The sequence below is a fragment of the Lepeophtheirus salmonis genome, chromosome 2 (assembly GCF_016086655.4).
Source record: "Lepeophtheirus salmonis chromosome 2, UVic_Lsal_1.4, whole genome shotgun sequence".
Classification (NCBI taxonomy): domain Eukaryota; kingdom Metazoa; phylum Arthropoda; class Copepoda; order Siphonostomatoida; family Caligidae; genus Lepeophtheirus; species Lepeophtheirus salmonis.
The window spans coordinates 21037733-21044707 of NC_052132.2; the positions used below are offsets into that span (position 1 = coordinate 21037733).

A 6975-nucleotide genomic window follows, 5' to 3' on the forward strand; every position below is an offset into this window, starting at 1 on the left:
AGTAAAAAACTTTAATAATATGTTATTTGATGTAACTATTTAATTAAACTCAAGTATCTTAAAACTAATACCTCATTGATATAGAATCGACAAAAATTTAAGATTCTCTAGTTAATTTGGCAATTACGTTTAGAATAATAGGTATACTTGATAAAAATTATCTTCACTGTTTTGGTTGAGATATATTGTTCCATATAGTCTCACGTGTTTATCGGACTTGGGCAGATAAGTACGACCCACTAAGCCTAATTAAACAGAATATAAAAGTTCAATGATAAAAATAGGATATGGAGGTAATGACCATTTAGGTACTTATATAGGCATGCATATTGTTCAACTTAAACTTACTTTAGACATTATAAATTGATGAAATTAGTTAAAATGCTGAAAACTCTCGTATTCGTAAGCAACTTTCTTTTGAAAATATGAGATCAATTGTATCGATGCATTGAATTACCATGGAAGTTACTTCAAAAATATAATGGCTACATATGACAGTGGTGCAGTTGTATCTGTCTGTGGATCAAGAGTTCAAAGTAAATATCGGTTCCAACCCAATTAAAAGAGTATCGTTTATAATATATCTTGAAGTTAAATTATTTACAGAAAAAAGGAAGAGGGATTGTTGTATATTATTAATATATAACTTCCCTATAAATAACTTTATAAATGTATATAATATTCTATAAATTTATGCAAGACAAAATATATTGTTAGTTAGAGAATATCAAACCCATTAATACAGGAAGTGTACTCGTAACTTCTTAGTGACTACTGGCCATAAAGGATGAATAGATAACTTTAGCACGAAATCTAAAGAATAGAAATGAGGCAATTAAGTAACAAATTATTTAAAAAATATTGTTAATATTTACGTGTTGACAATTAAATGATAACAAAACATTTATTCCATTTGGCGATCAACAATTCCCTCAATTTCTTAGTACTTAGTTTGGACCTCCTTTTCGTATTGATGACATTCTCTCTCAGCATTACAATTGACAATTGGAGTACATTTTTTCAAAGGAAAAAAAAAATTGTACATAATAAGTAACTAAATATCAATTTAATTAACATCAAATAAACCTCCTTTCAGACACTAATATTACAATTAAATTAAATAAGAGACTGGATGTGTTATAGGAGTATTTTTGTATACAAGGTTTTCACTTGTTCCTTTAGTTTTGTGTAGCCAGGATTCTTTTAGAGCACTTTTTTTAACTTGGTCTTGAATTGTTCTTCCTTCAAATCTTGAGTCAGATTTTCTACTATGGTTAGGCTTGTAAGAAGAGGTAATCTTTCCTTAAGTGCAGTTATTCCCAAAGGTATTTGACGAAAAATTTCCTGTATATATACGAATTCTACTATTAAGGAATCATTATTAATTACCTCTTGTGCTCTTCTGGTTGCTGCCAAAATCTTCATCAAGGCTGTTTAAATATTCTCTGAAGACGTCGAAGTGATGGTAATAGTACTCCACTGCTTTTAACCAAGTTCCTTATCTTGCTATAATTGGTGATGGAGGGAGGGGAATTTTGTATGAAGCAGTACTCTCATTCTTCTTCCAGAATTCAAAAACATCTTCTTTACATAGGAAATAAGTTCGTTCATAAGAGGAAACTTTTGTTGAACCATATCTGCAACTCTATGTAACTTATGAGCAATACACGTAATGTAAATCAATTGCAGGATTTTTTTCCAAGATCTTCTCCTGCTTTGAGACAATACGAGGTGGCATCAGTTCTCCCATTAACTTATAAACTGAGCTTATGACGATGTTCTTTACATTGATTGTGTTTGCAATCTCAATATCAGTCAAGTCCATAAGGTAAGGTCTCGCACAGAAATGTCCGTCCACAGGGCCAATCAAAATTGTCATCATTGACCTCCCTTGATGATCTCTTGTCTCATCTAGTGCAACGAAAATATCATTTTCTTCCACTTCTTCTTTTATTCTGTTCAAAACTCCTTGACATACTTCCCCAACCAAGTTGTTAACGACCCATCGACCTGGAGAAGTTTTTCCAGTATATTTTTCAATAAACCTGGAGAAATTAGGATGATCCAGAACATTTAAAGGGATGTTACACGACACAAATAACTTTGCTACGTCCAAATTGAATGATCAAGTATTTAATTCTCCTTGAATCTTATGTTTCTGGAAGATATCGATGTGATGGGAGGTTTTAGAATGGTGATTACTTGCCATAAAGAACAAAATGGGCATGAGAAACTGCAAAAACGCCAAGATATACTTTTATTTTCCAAATCATAATTCCACACATCCGTTGTTAGAAACCCATGAAAAAAGGCACGTTTTCTTCGGCATGATGATAATGCACGTGACTGTAAGAGAGAAGTATAAGGAAGTTGCTTTGCTGATGATTAGTACAATTCTAAGGAAAATTTGTTTAAAAGATGTAAGCGTACCAAGGTGTTTTATTCCTTTTTTTTTATAATCTCTTTCAACCAATCAATTTCGTTCTTTTTCAACGATTCCAACAACCCAAATAAGTTGGTCCCAAATAGAAAAAATACATAGAGGCGACAAGGAATTTCTATTGGCAGTTTGGCATAGTAAAGCAGTATTAAATTAAAATCTTGGGCCTGCAGGAATGAACAGGAGCTGAATGAAGGGGGTATGTTATTTTCAACGTCAGCTAAAAGAAATAAATTGATTGGTCAACTTTTTTTATGTCGTCAGATTTGAATATAATTAATCTAGTTGGTATTGCAGATTCTCAAAAAATGAAGTTCTTAACCTGTTAATCTAAGAATTATTTAATTCCAATGTAATTCATTTTAAATGTCATAGATTAGAATTATTGATTGATTCATGTGAGTGTAATTTCAAAGACGTATTCTGTATTTGTTAATAAAAGATTGTTATGGACGAAAATTTTACAAAAATGGTCAAATATTGTTCTGCTTACGGTTGCTCCAATTTGGATAAGGGTTCTTCATCTGGACGTAGTTTCCATAGGTTTTCTAGAGATCCAGGTAAAGCTTACATTGAAAATCATATCGCCCGATTCAATTTTACGTTTCTTTTTCTTGTATAATAATAGAGATTCGGGATAAATGGGTTAAGGCTGTCCTTCGAAAAGACTTCACACCATCCTCTCATTCTGTATTATGCTCTTTATCACTTTTTGACGGAGGACTATTTAAGCAACCAAGAATCTGTGAGAGCCATAAGGAAATTAAAATACAACAGCTCTCCTACCAAATTTAATGACTGCTCAAATACTAGTAATTAACACCGGGGGATAAAGCGTCGACTTTCAATTTGCCAAACTGAGGATGAGGATTATTCGGTTGATAGTAATATTCTCATTATTCCAAAAGAAGCATAACATGAGACTGATTACAATCGAATAATAAGCATAGACCATACATATGCATTTCCCTCTGATATTAATTTGGCAAAAATCAAATGGGATAATTTGTAATCACTATTAGACAAAAGCCATGACCGTGAAAAAAAAAAAAAAAGATTGGGAACTTCGACAGGCAAAGTTGAAGGTAAGTGCAGCTACATTTAAGTTTAACGAAATTCTAAATGCCATCCGAGAGAAAAAGTTGTTAACTCCACAAAGTATTTCTGTTCTTGAAGACCTCTTCACGGATGTTCAATGACGGGCAATTAATAGATTGGTGGAGAGTAAGAGCAAAACTATTCCTTTCTCTCATCCAGAGATCCAGGATGACCAAGAGACATGAGGAGAATAATTCACGTGGAGGAATAATGTAACACTGTTTATAAGATCATGTGTATTCTAACTATACTCTAATTTATTTACACAATACGAGACTATTTATAATACGTAAAACACAGTACTTAGACGAATATACAAGAAGTTAAGAACAAGAAAGGAAGTATGAAATACATAACAAGAAGTTAAGGATTTCGCGATAACTCTACATTACTACAGTCCAAAGGCGTTCAAATACGAATCTCAATTTCTGAATCTTCCAAATCAACTGTCCAATCATAGGTGTGTTGGCAACATAGACTGCTACCCTGGGGTTCAAGTCCCTGCATTCGTAGAATTGAAACTTCGGAGTGTGGACCCAAATTTTCAAGAAGCCAGTATATGTTTAGATGGGATGTCCATTAATGTCCATGGAAAATACCTGTTGCATACTTCCTTATTAAGGGAATCCAATCAGAAATTCTTGCGGGAATTATACGCGAAGCAATAACCTTTAGCTTCGAGTTAGGTGTTATGATAAGATCTGTCTGCATGGATGGTGCTAGATATAATCAGCATATATATCAGCATTCAACGCAATTAGCTGCAATCTTCAAACAAAGGTAAATTATTTAAAAATTGAAGTTGCAAATGTTTATCGAAATTTTTATAATATTTTCAGAATATTAAAGACATGACAACAAGATTTCCTCATTCTTACACAAATTCCACCATAGTCGCTATTTGTGACATGGCTAAAAATGTTAGGATTTTGTTTGCTGAATACAATAATATTGTTTGACCCAATAAAGGAATTATAAGATACCTAGAGGATCTTCATCTTCTCCAAACCAGACATGACCTTAGACTTGGGAATAAATTGACTGGATCTCATATTTCTTTTCACAAACGGAAAATGAGAGTAAAACTCGCCGTCCAGTTAATGTCAGATTCAGTTGCCAGGTCATTAAAGTGGGTTAATGATAATTTAATTTCTGGATTCGAAAGTGAGCACGTTCTAGTTACAGCAGAATTTTTGGAACTACATGACAAAATTTTTGATATAATGAACAGCCACTCCAGATACGGGTTTGACCTAGAGGCAGCATTATCTCCGACTAATATATCACGTGCAGAAGAAATATTTCATAGATTCATTGAAATGTATGAGGTACTTGAGAGGAGTGATGATATGAGAGTTATTGATTCCAGGCGTCGCATTGGTCCGCTAGGTATCATCTCCTGTATCTATTCTCTAAGGGATTTCATGAAATCTGGCGATATAAAATTAGAGTACATTTGCTGCCATAAATTACAACAAGATCACCTTGAACACCTTTTTGCTGCAATTAGACTGAGAAATGGTTTGTGCTAAAATTCTAGTCCTCAACAATTTCGTTTTGCATTCAGGTAATAATGTATTATTTACTTGTATATAAATCATATTTTTAATTTGTATCATTTTTAGAAAGATTCTATGCCAGTCTGGAAAGGGGATAATACATAATATAAACAGCAACTGTGTACATCAAGATGAGACATTGTTATTGGCAATTTTTAATATGAATAACAAACACCACGAAATAGTTGTTTCTTATGAACAAAAGACGTCAGTGAGACACATTTTGTAATTGATAATGAAGATACACTTAGCAAGTCACTTCATCTTAAAAGATGTTTATTGTCTCACTGTAGATTTTGTGTCGCCACAATTTAATATATTGCAGGATAATGAGTCTTCACCCTACAAAAAAATATGAAATGTGGAATTTTTAAGGCAGCACTGTTTAACAGTGAGAATGATCCTTGCACTAATTCAAATTTAATATCGTATAAGGATTATTGCCCTGACAATCTAAAGAAAGGCCTGAAAATGCCGTCTTCTCTTCCTTTGTGGGAGGATATTTAGGACATACAGTGGCTCACTTTCTAGCATCGATGTCCACAAAAAACTCATAATTGAAGTCCTAACGAATATCGATATGAATAAAATATTCGGAAAGTATCGACACATGGCCAAGAAACTTCAGAAGGTGTCGATAATCACTATCTTACATTGGTACATTTGATTTCAAAAAAAATATCTGATCCGTCGTACCAAGAAAGTTGTAAAAGACTTGGTAATTAGGTGTAAAATTGGAAAAGATGGGGGTGCATTTCATAGGTCCAGAATTTTTCAAAATATACTTATATAATTTCAAGATATTTTTTATAAATCATATAATCAATCAGTTAGTAAATATAGGTAAAAGAAATTATTATTTAAAAAGCAATCTTAATTATTTAACACTAAGATTCTAGTAAGATGACCAAGAATGCAAGTTCTATTAAAACTAATTATTGGTCAAGATAAAAGAATAAAAGTGATTACTTTATTGTCTTCAATTTAAATAAATTACATTCATATCTGCATTCAACTGGTATTCTGCTCTACTAGAAATGTATTATACAAAATTCATATGAATAATGTCATATCTCTGGACTAGGTCTATTTAGTCTGTAAGCTCTTCAAGGGAGCAGACGTTCTTTTTGATAATGCGAAGACTCATTTTTAATGGAACAAAAATAATGCCTTATAAAACATAAATCAGATTGTAATCTTAGAGTCTGAGTTACTTAAAATGATGCTCAAATTTAAGAGACTCCGGCTTTAGAAATTAATGCTCATGCATCAACGTTCGGGTTTGGCATCTCTTTTTCTTATGGGAGGTTCGAGCAAGAAGAATGGTCTCTAGAGGAGTTAAAATTACAATCAATATGCCTAGAGGCATAACTTTTGCTCAAGTTATTCACAAATTTGCCAGTACCATCTTTGAAGAATACAATTGATTGTATACCTATTGAGATGAAATCAGGAAAGCTGAAGGCACAGTTTCAGCATCGCTATTACTGGTTGATTAGTTTCAATGCAGTTCAAAATATTATTTATATTATTAAAGCCCCAAATCCTTCGTATCTCCTTAGATAAATGAATTATGACCTCGGTGTCTCCTTGAAGTGATCCACTCGCTCCCATTGTCTGCCAATATATCTTGGGGATCTTCGCTTTCGTCAGCAAGTTTTCCCATAGAATTTGATAGGTAGATGTTCAAGAAAATCCTCTTACAGGCTACTTATAAAGAAATTTTCCAGGGAAAATTGGCTTCAAATGTGCTCTTATATCATGATTATTAAAATAACTAACAGTCAGGCTTGTACCCGTTCACCCTTTTTCTGTCGGTTCGTTCATTTGTTCATTTTCTGAAAATTTTCGTTCGTCGTTCATTCGTTCATTTGTTAA

At 32.8% G+C, this 6975-nt stretch overlaps 2 long non-coding RNA genes across 3 annotated transcripts; one reads left to right on the top strand and one right to left on the bottom strand.

Annotated features, from left to right (window-relative positions):
* Window positions 1-21: 21 nt before the first annotated feature.
* Window positions 22-3078, bottom strand: LOC121132404 (uncharacterized). Of its 2 annotated transcripts, XR_005869319.2 has the most exons (6): window positions 2934-3078; window positions 2431-2660; window positions 876-2346; window positions 744-813; window positions 349-516; window positions 22-245 (listed from the first exon to the last, which is right to left on the bottom strand). It is a non-coding gene; the product is annotated as an uncharacterized lncRNA (long non-coding RNA). The 2 variants fall into 2 exon arrangements; XR_005869318.2 differs by having other exon boundaries at window positions 876-2660.
* LOC139904774 (uncharacterized) lies at window positions 2823-5964 on the top strand. The gene is made up of 4 exons (XR_011778964.1): window positions 2823-3000; window positions 3069-4318; window positions 4378-5105; window positions 5164-5964. It is a non-coding gene; the product is annotated as an uncharacterized lncRNA (long non-coding RNA).
* The last annotated feature ends 1011 nt before the right edge of the window (window positions 5965-6975 follow it).